Source organism: Coregonus lavaretus (assembly GCF_964263955.1).
Source record: "Coregonus lavaretus genome assembly, chromosome: 4".
Classification (NCBI taxonomy): domain Eukaryota; kingdom Metazoa; phylum Chordata; class Actinopteri; order Salmoniformes; family Salmonidae; genus Coregonus; species Coregonus lavaretus.
This window is the reverse complement of record NC_139991.1, coordinates 12,636,031-12,648,819: the sequence shown is the minus strand read 5'-3', so window position 1 is coordinate 12,648,819 and position 12,789 is coordinate 12,636,031. Positions and strand designations below refer to the sequence as shown.

The following is a 12,789-nucleotide window of genomic DNA, read 5'->3' as shown; positions in this document are numbered from 1 at the left end:
ATGACATGAAAATCAACCAGCTTCTCTTATCTACAGATGTAGTATCTTAATTTGATCACTCTTTTGTTGCTGAGAATTTTCCTTCCGAGCAGGAAATGCAAACGTATAGTGTTTTCGAGGTTTAAAAAGGCTTCTAAAGTTTGTGTAATTTCCACTTTAAAATGTCAGACTTCATTTGCCCTAACCGAAAATGTATCAACCACTACAAAAAATGTCCATTAATTATAATCCACATAATAATTCACATTTCCTGTTGCTGCAGGATTTTTTTCCTGCTGTAGCAAACTGGCTCAAATTAAGATCCTACATCTGTAACCAGGCTCGCCCAATATTTGGCCTCAAGTACCGCTACTCATAGTACATTCCATTACAGTTTAAGGGCACCTAGGTGGTTGCTCCCTTAGGATAAAGCAGGAATCTGAGGCAGTTATGGAATGCCCAGGCAATGACCAAGGTCACACTGTTACACAGATTGTAGTGAGCATAACGGGAAGCCGCATGGAAACTTCAGCAGGAAGAGGGATTATGGGAAATCTACGTTCCAAGGAGGCCATAGGGGCTTTCTCTTTGTAATGAGGTTCATTAGAACAGAGGAAAGTTCTCAATTAATGTGCCCTTCTACAATTAATTAACGTGCCCCTTCGATAAAAACATAGTATTCCCGAGGGGCTGGGTAAACAAATAATGACACTAATTACAAATGAAGTACTGAGGCATAACACAGCTCCTCCCATCTCCTGATGTCAGATTCAGACAAGTTACTGTATAGGTTCACTGCTCCTGAAGTCAATATAACTCAATTACCAGCTGTAGAGGCTCCAGAGCCTTGTTCAATAGTACTTGAATAATACATGAACTGACAAAATGCTCTCTGACATTGGGAGGCTGAGGAGTGATCAAGTCAAGAACAAATGGGTCTGTTTGTGTTAACAGGTGGTTGTGAGAGTGTATCATTCATCATAGAGGTAGCTATGCCTAATCATTTTACTGCCAGTTTATCTGGGCGTGCTGCTCACACAACATTCTTGATAAGGTCATCCTAATATGTCAGCTATTTACGGTAGGTTCATGAGCAAGAAGTCTGTGTGAGGATGGTACAATGTCTGCAGCCCGTTGAGACAGACTTGCTAGTAGCTCCACTAGGAGGCCCAGTGTATTACATCCCTATCAGGCACGTTTCACTTGTTAGGTTATTTGTGGTGATTTCCTATTCATAGCACATAGTGTAAAGTGAGTGCCGAGTTCAGGAGAAGAGGTGGCTGTGGGATCAGAGTTGCTTAGGGCTGAAATTGAAGCTGTCTTACTGACAGACCAGCCTGTCTGTTAATTAGACTATGCAGAGGATATGCCTGAAACGCAAACCCTCAAACTGACATGCACAGGGCTTGGGATGAACTTTGACATTTTCAAATGACATGTATTACCTATGATTAATTGACTGAGTCATTGTGGTACTAACTAAGGGCACAGTTACAGTTTTATTGAAATGACCCCGCCATAGTTTTACTATAATAGCGACTATAAATACTAATGTTAGTAGTCTGTCAGTAGCAGTCTTAACCACAGACACACTGTAAAGCCTTAGAGAGCAAGCTGAGGTCCTCTCCATTGCCCATGTGTCCCTGCCATGTCAGTGGTGTGTTTGTGTGTATAGGAAGCTTCACTCAGAGGTTCATGCCTCTGTGACACCCAGACAGCCATGAAAGTGCCACCTACACGGAGCCGTCCATGCTGGGCATCACTCACAGAACTCACTGCTCTCTGGAACCAAAGACGCAGAGGCTGTGATGTTTAGAGAGCCGGTGGCTGTAGGTTCACTTCAAAGCAAGTACTCAAGAAGATTGAACTAAACTGAATAGGCCTATTGTCCTCATTGTTATACATTACAGACATTGGATTTCTGAAAAGTACCTCCTCTGGCATAATAGAGTGCTCTTCCTCAGTGTAAGTGTGTGCTTATACTAGGAAACCGTGCTTGACCGCCCACTCCACCACTACATCCACTGGACCCCTGCATTGTTCTGCCTGAGCATGAAAGATGTTGTAACTAGTGTTTTTTCCTGTCGGCCATGCCGTGTTCCTGTGCAGCTTCGGAAGAGGAGAGGTGTTGGGATGTGTCTATGGCCAGGGCAGGCTGGGGCAGGACATAAAAACAGGCAGAAAAAAATGGAGGCACAGCCAAAGGAGAGAGACTGACCATGGAACTAAAACACAACTGTTCCAACTCTCTGGATCCCATCCAACATTTTTACAGTACGTTTCCCTCTGCACCAAGGGGATCCTCGCCTGTTTTATATGCAGCTTTCATGCTGTCTACCTCTGCTGTCTTTTGAAACATTCCCTGGGAGATTTGCTGTGGGATGTGGCAGAGGAAAGGAGCAATATTTCACATCAGAGAGAAAGAGGGAGAGATCCAGGCCTGGGGCCAAATAGGTTACCTACCACCTGAGAGGAATGGCCACAGCAGCAGCCTATTCCCAGCAAACACTGCAGGCTGCAGCCCAAGTCCAGCCCAGTCTTAGCCCAGCCTCAGCAACAGTTCTGCTACAGAGCAGGAATACAGCAGCGCAGAGATCAGACCACAGCAAACCAAGATCTCTCCTCTGTGATAGCCACAGAGCACAAAGGAAGGAGGAGCTCTCTCTCTCTGTCTCTGTCTCTGTCTCTGTCTCTGTCTCTGTCTCTGTCTCTGTCTCTGTCTCTGTCTCTCTCTCTCTCTCTCTCTCTCTCTCTCTCTCTCTCTCTCTCTCTCTCTCTCTCTCTCTCTCTCTCTCTCTCTCTCTCTCTCTCTCTCTCTCTCTCTCTCTCTCTCTCTCTCTCTCTCTCTCTCTCTCTCTCTCTCTCTCTCTCTCTCTCTCTCTCTCTCTCTCTCTCTCTCTCTCTCTCTCTCTGAGAATGCCAAGCGTGTGCAAAGCTTTCATCAAGGCAAAAGGTGGCTACTTTGACACTTTTTTGGTTCCTACATCATTCCATATGTGTTATTTCATAAATTTGATGTCTTGACTATTATTCTACAATGTAGAAAATACTAAAAATAAAGAAAAACCCTTGAATGAGTAGGTGTGTCCAAACTTTTGACTGGTACTGTATATACACTGCTCAAAGAAATAAAGGGAACACTTAAACAACACATCCTAGATCTGAATGAATGAAATAATCTTATTAAATACTTTTTTCTTTACATAGTTGAATGTGCTGACAACAAAATCACACAAAAATTATCAATGGAAATCAAATTTATCCACCCATGGAGGTCTGGATTTGGAGTCACCCTCAAAATTAAAGTGGAAAACCACACTACAGGCTGATCCAACTTTGATGTAATGTCCTTAAAACAAGTCAAAATGAGGCTCAGTAGTGTGTGCGGCCTCCACGTGCCTGTATGACCTCCCTACAACGCCTGGGCATGCTCCTAATGAGGTGGCATCTGCCAACTCTTGGTGGATGGAGCAAGACATGATGTCCAAGATGTGCTCAATTGGATTCAGATCTGGGGAACGGGCGGGCCAGTCCATAGCATCAATGCCTTCCTCTTGCAGGAACTGCTGACACACTCCAGCCACATGAGGTCTAGCATTGTCTTGCATTAGGAGGAACCCAGGGCCAACCGCACCAGCATATGGTCTCACAAGGGGTCTGAGGATCTCATCTCGGTACCTAATGGCAGTCAGGCTACCTCTGGCGAGCACATGGAGGGCTGTCAATGCCACCCCACACCATGACTGACCCACCGCCAAACCGGTCATGCTGGAGGATGTTGCAGGCAGCAGAACGTTCTCCACGGCGTCTCTAGACTCTGTCATGTCTGTCACATGTGCTCAGTGTGAACCTGCTTTCATCTGTGAAGAGCACAGGGCACCAGTGGCGAATTTGCCAATCTTGGTGTTCTCTGGCAAATGCCAAACGTCCTGCACGGTGTTGGGCTGTAAGCACAACCCCCACCTGTGGACGTCGGGCCCTCATACCACCCTCATGGAGTCTGTTTCTGACTGTTTGAGCAGACACATGCACATTTGTGGCTTGCTGGAGGTCATTTTGCAGGGCTCTGGCAGTGCTCCTCCTGCTCCTCCTTGCACAAAGGCAGAGGTAGCGGTCCTGCTGCTGGGTTGTTGCCCTCCTACGGCCTCCTCCACGTCTCCTGATGTACTGGCCTGTCTCCTGGTAGCGCCTCCATGCTCTGGACACTACGCTGACAGACACAGCAAACCTTTTTGCCACAGCTCGCATTGATGTGCCATCCTGGATGAGCTGCACTACCTGAGCCACTTGTGTGGGTTGTAGACTCCGTCTCATGCTACCACTAGAGTGAAAGCACCGCCAGCATTCAAAAGTGACCAAAACATCAGCCAGGAAGCATAGGAACTGAGAAGTGGTCTGTGGTCATCACCTGCAGAACCACTTCTTTATTGGGGGTGTCTTGCTAATTGCCTATAATTTCCACCTGTTGTCTATTCCATTTGCACAACAGCATGTGAAATGTATTGTCAATCAGTGTTGCTTCCTAAGTGGACAGTTTGATTTCACAGAAGTGTGATTGACTTGGAGTTACATTGTGTTGTTTAAGTGTTCCCTTAATTCTTTTGAGCAGTGTATATATGTGCCTTCAGAAAGTATTCATACCCCTTCACCTATTCCACATTTTGTTGTGTTACAGCCTGAACTCAAAATATATATTTTTTCTCACCCATCTACACACAATACCCCAGAATTATAGATTTAAGTAAAAACTGTAACTCGGCCACTCAGGAACATTCACTGTCTTCTTGTTAAGCAACTCCAGTGTAGATTTGGCCTTGTATTTTAGGTTATTGTCCTGCTGAAAGGTGAATTAATCTCCCAGTGTCTGGTGGAAAGCAGACTGAACAAGGTTTTCCTCTAGGATTTTACCTGTGTTTAGATCCATTCTGTTTATTTTTTCTCCAGAAAAACTACCAGTCCTTAATGATTACAAGCATACCCATAACATGATGCAGCCATCACTATGCTTGAAAATATGGAGAGTGGTACTAAGTAATCTGTTGCATTAGATTTGCCCCAAACATTCAGTTGAAGTCGGAAGTTTACATACACCTTAGCCAAATACATTTAAAATTCCTGACATTTAATCCTCGTAAAGTAAGTTAGGATCACCACTTCATTTTAAGAATGTGTAATGTCAGAATAATAGTAGAGAGAATTATTTATTTCAGCTTTTATTTCTTTCATCACATTCCCAAATATTTTGGGTAGCCTTCCACAAGCTTCCCACAATAAGTTGGGTGAATTTTGGCCCATTCCTCCTGACAGAGCTGGTGTAACTGAGTCAGGTTTGTAGGCCTCCTTGCCCGCACACGCTTTTTCAGTTCTGCCCACAAACTTTCTATAGGATTGAGGTCAGGGCTTTGTGATGGCCACTCCAATACCTTGACTTTGTTGTCCTTAAGCCATTTTGCCACAACTTTGGAAGTATGCTTGGGGTCATTGTCCATTTGGAAGACCCATTTGCGACCAAGCTTTAATTTCCTGACTGATGTCTTGAGATGTTGCTTCAATATATCCACATCATTTTCCTTCCTCATGATGCCATCTATTTTGTGAAGTGCACCAGTCCCTCTTGCAGCAAAGCACCCCCACAGCATGATGCTGCCACCTCCATGCTTCACGGTTGGGATGTTGTTCTTCGGCTTACAAGCCACCCCCCTTTTCCTCCAAACATAACGATAGTCATTATGGCCAAACAGTTCTATTTTTGTTTAATCAGACCAGAGGACATTTCTCCAAAAAGTACGATCTTTGTCCCCATGTGCAGTTGCAAACCGTAGTCTGGCTTTTTTGTGGCGTCTTTGGAGCAGTGGCTTCTTCCTTGCTGAGCGGCCTTTCGGGTTATGTCGATATAGGACTCGTTTTATTGTGGATATAGATACTTTTGTACCTGTTTCCTCCAACATCTTCACAAGGTCCTTTGCTGTTGTTCTGGGATTGAGTTGCACTTTTCGCACCAAAGTACGTTAATCTCTAGGAGACAGAACACGTCTACTTCCTGAGCGGTATGACGGCTGCGTGGTCGCATGGTGTTTATACTTGCGTACTATTGTTTGTACAGATGAACGTGGTACCTTCAGGCGTTTGGAAATTACTCCCAAGGATGAACCAGACTTGTGGAGGTCTACAATTATTTTTCTGAGGTCTTGGCTGATTTCTTTTGATTTACCCATGATGTCAAGCAAAGAGGCACTGAGTTTGAAGGTAGGCCTTAAAATACATCCACACCTCCAATTGACTCAAATGATGTCAATTAGCCTATCGAAAGCTTCTAAAGCCATAACATCATTTTCTGGAATTTTTCAAGCTGTTTAAAGGCACAGTCAACTTAGTGTATGTAAACTTCTGACCCACTGGAATTGTGATACAGTGAATTATAAGTTAAATAATCTGTCTGTAAACAATTGTTGGAAAAATTACTTGTGTCATGCACAAAGTAGATGTCCTAACCGACTTGCCTATAGTTTGTTAACAATAAATTTGTGGAGTGGTTGAAAAACAAGTTTTAATGACTCCAACCTAAGTGTATGTAAACTTCCGACTTCAACTGTAACACTTTGTATACAGAACAAAATGTTAATTGCTTTGCAATTTTTTTTGCAATCTTACTTTAGTGCCTTGTTGCAAACAGGATGCATGTTTTAGAATATTTGTATTCTAAAAGTGCTTTCTTCTTTTCACTCTGTCAATTAGGTTAGTATTGTGGAGTAACTACAATGTTGTTGATCAATCCTCCGTTTTCTCCTATCACAGTAATTAAACGCTGTAACTGTTTTGAAGTCACCATTGGCCTCATGGTGAAATTCCTGAGCGGTTTCCTTCCTCTCTGGCAACTGAGTTAGGAAGGACACCTGTATCTTTGTAGTGACTGGGTGTATTGATACACCATCCAAAGTGCAATTAATAACTTCACCATACGCAAAGGGATATTCAATGTCTGCGTTTTTTATTTTGACCCATTTACCAATAGGTGCCCTTCTTTGCGAGGCATTGGAAAACCTCCCTGGTCTTTGTGGTTGAATCTGTGTTTTAAATTCACTGCTTGACTGAGGGACTTTACAGATAATTGGATGTGTGGGGTACAAAGACGAGGTAGTCATTCAAAAATAATGTTAAACACTCGACACACAAGTGAGTCCATGCAACTTACTATCTGACTTGTTAAGCACCTTTTTACTCCTGAACTTATTTAGGCTTGCCATATATATATATATATATTTATTATGGCCCTGTCACTGAGTCTGTCATTACTAAATGTGCCTGCCTGTCCATCCTGTACCCATCCTACACCACAGAGGGAATACAGGAGAGGGAACCTACTTTCACATCCAGATCTGAGTCTCAGCATGGGTGACATCCACACCCTGGCTGCCACAGCATCCAACCACATTAATCTGCCCTGGCTGTCTGTTTGGGCTATGCAGGCCAGGGCGAAGGCATCATCACTGCATAACACACATGCTTCTCCCTGGGTGCATCAGTACCCCAGCTGTTACGATGCTCTATTTCCACAACTAAAGTATGACTGGGAGGAAGGGATAGAGAGATACAGGGGGGACGAAGAAGGGAAAGGGAAAGCAAGTCGGCCGTAGTATAAATAGCAGCCAGCAGAGAGTCAAGGGGCTTCATAAGTCCTGCTACTTTAGCTCCTTCTACCCCTGCACACCACAGGCATCTTAAAGAGGAAAAAGAGGAATGCCAAGAGGGTGATATTTCTCCTAACAGACTGGCTGTGAGATAGACATTCTATAGCCTACCATACACCCCCTACTCAGTGGTAGAGTCCATCAGCATACAGTGGGGGCAGGGATGTACCACTGAACAGGTGGCATGGGGTGAGAGTTCAAGGTTGTGTCACTTGGGTGGCTGTGAACTCTGTGGGATAATAACCTCCCCCAGTGTTTTTCTGTGTGTGTGTGTGTGTGTGTGTGTGTGTGTGTGTGTGTGTGTGTGTGTGTGTGTGTGTGTGTGTGTGTGTGTGTGTGTGTGTGTGTGTGTGTGTGTGTGTGTGTACAGTGAAAGTAGCCCCGACTGTAACTCAGGTCCCACACACACAGTCTCTAATGAGGGGCATCAATCAGGCCGTTGCAAGAGTATTAGGCTGCCTGTCTCCTACCTGTGAGAGATGGGCTTGATGGGCCTCTGTGATATTCCCATAATGATCCAAACATTTTCAAATCTATGATCTCTGTCATAGCTGCATGATTTTATTGTACTGGAAAGAAGTCTATGGTAGACTAGGATTGGGGGAGCTTCTGATGATGACATTTTAAGGACTGATGATAATGTGAAATGTATCAACAGTAAACTATGACAATGGACAGAGGACATTAATTATGCTATTTAAATACATGTGATTCGTCACATATTCTTGTGGGAAGTATGATGCTATTCTAAGCCTGGCTGGTCTATTGAGCTTTGATCTGGTATTAGATAGTAATAGAATAATGCAGTTACTGTGGCCCCTACAGTGCAGGGAATATGCAAGGCAGGGCACTTTAACTTTCAAACCCCCTGATGGTGTACAAATCCCTGGCTCAACAGTACCATATGAGGGATATAGGAGTGGAGAAGAGAGGAATCCCAATGAGCTTCATGTCACTCCTATAAATTACCTTTCAAACACAGCGACAGTGGAGATCAGATACCACTCTCGACCCTCTCTGCTACACTAACACATTGAGCTATGCATCCTAAAGCCTACATAACACCACCTTAATTATGTTGTGACACCTGTCATACACATTTATAACAGAAAGATAAAGGACTCAAATGTGGTCCTGCTATGGTTCTAATCCATCATAATGAAAGTGTAATAACATCAGGGCCATTTATCATGAATAATTAACATGAAAGTCATGGTACAGATGTAGGATCTTAATTTGGCCTATACTGTCACAACAACACAATCCTGCAGCAACAGGATTTGAACGTTTAGTCCATAATGTTGCTTGATCGGTGGTTAGGCTATTAGCTGGCCAAAAGTTGGCTACATGAAAAGTGCAATACTGCTAGTATAACCGTGTGTTAGTGTGGGTTTTCAGTGAATTTATGTAAATCGTGAAGCTCATCTGCATTTCACAACAACAAAACAGAACAATTCTCAGCAACAAAAGAGTGATCAAATTAAAGATCCTTCCTCTGTATGTCAGGAATGTCATGCCATGTCATCTCACATGTTTTAGAGGCACTTACAAGCAAGCTCTACAACGCTACAACTTAAAGATAAGCATATTACCAAAAACATGGTCATCCACTGAAGTCCATCCAGTTCTAAAAATAGTTTCAGTACATCTAGGTCAAACCATATCTATGCATGTGTCGCTAAACCTAGGTCCCATGCTATTCAACCTCATCACACCACCTGGGTCTCCACCATGACCGTACCACCCAAACAGTTCAACACAATCAACTTCATGACTGCAGCTATAACCTGCAGAAAATACTCTATACAGTGGGGGAAAAAAGTATTTAGTCAGCCACCAATTGTGCAAGTTCTCCAACTTAAAAAGATGAGAGAGGCCTGTAATTTTCATCATAGGTACACGTCAACTATCACAGACAAAATGAGAAAAAAATTCCAGAAAATCACATTGTAGGATTTTTAATGAATTTATTTGCAAATTATGGTGGAAAATAAGTATTTGGTCAATAACAAAAGTTTCTCAATACTTTGTTATATACCCTTTGTTGGCAATGACACAGGTCAAACGTTTTCTGTAAGTCTTCACAAGGTTTTCACACACTGTTGCTGGTATTTTGGCCCATTCCTCCATGCAGATCTCCTCTAGAGCAGTGATGTTTTGGGGCTGTCGCTGGGCAACACGGACTTTCAACTCCCTCCAAAGATTTTGAATGGGGTTGAGATCTGGAGACTGGCTAGGCCACTCCAGGACCTTGAAATGCTTCTTACGAAGCCACTCCTTCGTTGCCCGGGTGGTGTGTTTGGGATCATTGTCATGCTGAAAGACCTAGCCACGTTTCATCTTCAATGCCTTTGCTGATGGAAGGAGGTTTTCACTCAAAATCTCACGATACATGGCCCCATTCATTCTTTCCTTTACACGGATCAGTCGTCCTGGTCCCTTTGCAGAAAAACAGCCCCAAAGCATGATGTTTCCACCCCCATGCTTCACAGTAGGTATGGTGTTCTTTGGATGCAACTCAGCATTCTTTGTCCTCCAAACATGACGAGTTGAGTTTTTACCAAAAAGTTCTATTTTGGTTTCATCTGACCATATGACATTCTCCCAATCCTCTTCTGGATCATCCAAATGCACTCTAGCAAACTTCAGACGGGCCTGGACATGTACTGGCTTAAGCAGGGGGACACGTCTGGCACTGCAGGATTTGAGTCCCTGGCGGCGTAGTGTGTTACTGATGGTAGGCTTTGTTACTTTGGTCCCAGCTCTCTGCAGGTCATTCACTAGGTCCCCCCGTGTGGTTCTGGGATTTTTGTTCACCGTTCTTGTGATCATTTTGACCCCACGGGGTGAGATCTTGCGTGGAGCCCCAGATCGAGGGATATTATCAGTGGTCTTGTATGTCTTCCATTTCCTAATAATTGCTCCCACAGTTGATTTCTTCAAACCAAGCTGCTTACCTATTGCAGATTCAGTCTTCCCAGCCTGGTGCAGGTCTACAATTTTGTTTCTGGTGTCCTTTGACAGCTCTTTGGTCTTGGCCATAGTGGAGTTTGGAGTGTGACTGTTTGAGGTTGTGGACAGGTGTCTTTTATACTGATAACAAGTTCAAACAGGTGCCATTAATACAGGTAACGAGTGGAGGACAGAGGAGCCTCTTAAAGAAGAAGTTACAGGTCTGTGAGAGCCAGAAATCTTGCTTGTTTGTAGGTGACCAAATACCTATTTTCCACCATAATTTGCTAATAAATTCATTAAAAATCCTACAATGTGATTTTCTGGATTTTTTTTCCTCCATTTGTCTGTCATAGTTGACGTGTACCTATGATGAAAATTACAGGCCTCACTCATCTTTTTAAGTGGGAGAACTTGCACAATTGGTGGCTGACTAAATACTTTTTTTCCCCACTGTATATCGCTCTCTGATAAAAAATAAAAAAACTATGTGGTAATAATAGCCATCTTTAGCATAACAACTGTGACGTTTCAGACAGATGAATGGCTTCAGGCGTGCCATGGCCACAGTCAAAGACATAATGTGAACCATAGTTGGCTCATTACCATCAATTCAATTAAGATAATACCTTCAAAATACACACAAAAAATTGGACTGGGAGCAGCCGTTACGCGAGTTCAAGCAGTTATGAAACTATTTCCATAAAAAATAGAATGGCCAACATCCTTTTTATTCGTTTTATCATCATTATTATTGTTTTCATTACTATGACTGGAGTTAATAGAAAGCATTACCTCAGGCAGTCAATTCCTGTCTGTCCCTCTCATCCCTGGGACAAGCAGCAGACAATCACACACTCTAATCTGAGTTAAATTACACTCTATTCTCATCTCCTCCCAGCATGCCCTTGACCAACCAGACGTTACACTGAATCCCACATTATACAGTGGGGGAAAAAAGTATTTAGTCAGCCACCAATTGTGCAAGTTCTCCCACTTAAAAAGATGAGAGAGGCCTGTAATTTTCATCATAGGTACACGTCAACTATGACAGACAAAATGAGAAAAAAAAAATCAGAAAATCACATTGTAGGATTTTTAATGAATGTATTTGCAAATTATGGTGGAAAATAAGTATTTGGTCAATAACAAAAGTTTCTCAATACTTTGTTATATACCCTTTGTTGGCAATGACACAGGTCAAACATTTTCTGTAAGTCTTCACAAGGTTTTCACACACTGTTGCTGGTATTTTGGCCCATTCCTCAATGCAGATCTCCTCTAGAGCAGTGATGTTTTGGGGCTGTAGCTGGGCAACACAGACTTTGAACTCCCTCCAAAGATTTTCTATGGGGTTGAGATCTGGAGACTGGCTAGGCCACTCCAGGACCTTGAAATGCTTCTTACGAAGCCACTCCTTCGTTGCCCGGGTGGTGTGTTTGGGATCATTGTCATGCTGAAAGACCTAGCCACGTTTCATCTTCAATGCCTTTGCTGATGGAAGGAGGTTTTCACTCAAAATCTCACGATACATGGCCCCATTCATTCTTTCCTTTACACGGATCAGTCGTCCTGGTCCCTTTGCAGAAAAACAGCCCCAAAGCATGATGTTTCCACCCCCATGCTTCACAGTAGGTATGGTGTTCTTTGGATGCAACTCAGCATTCTTTGTCCTCCAAACATGACGAGTTGAGTTTTTACCAAAAAGTTCTATTTTGGTTTCATCTGACCATATGACATTCTCCCAATCCTCTTCTGGATCATCCAAATGCACTCTAGCAAACTTCAGACGGGCCTGGACATGTACTGGCTTAAGCAGGGGGACACGTCTTGCACTGCAGGATTTGAGTCCCTGGCGGCGTAGTGTGTTACTGATGGTAGGCTTTGTTACTTTGGTCCCAGCTCTCTGCAGGTCATTCACTAGGTCCCCCCGTGTGGTTCTGGGATTTTTGTTCACCGTTCTTGTGATCATTTTGACCCCACGGGGTGAGATCTTGCGTGGAGCCCCAGATCGAGGGATATTATCAGTGGTCTTGTATGTCTTCCATTTCCTAATAATTGCTCCCACAGTTGATTTCTTCAAACCAAGCTGCTTACCTATTGCAGATTCAGTCTTCCCAGCCTGGTGCAGGTCTACAATTTTGTTTCTGGTGTCCTTTGACAGCTCTTT

At 43.4% G+C, this 12,789-nt stretch overlaps 1 protein-coding gene across 2 annotated transcripts in view; it reads right to left on the bottom strand.

Moving 5' to 3' along the window:
• The window catches only part of LOC311128206 (pleckstrin homology domain-containing family A member 7-like), a gene marked incomplete at its 5' end in the record, with an annotated part of 131,164 nt that overhangs the window by 45,834 nt on the left and 72,541 nt on the right, over window positions 1-12,789 (bottom strand). The gene's annotated exons all lie outside the window — the stretch shown is intronic.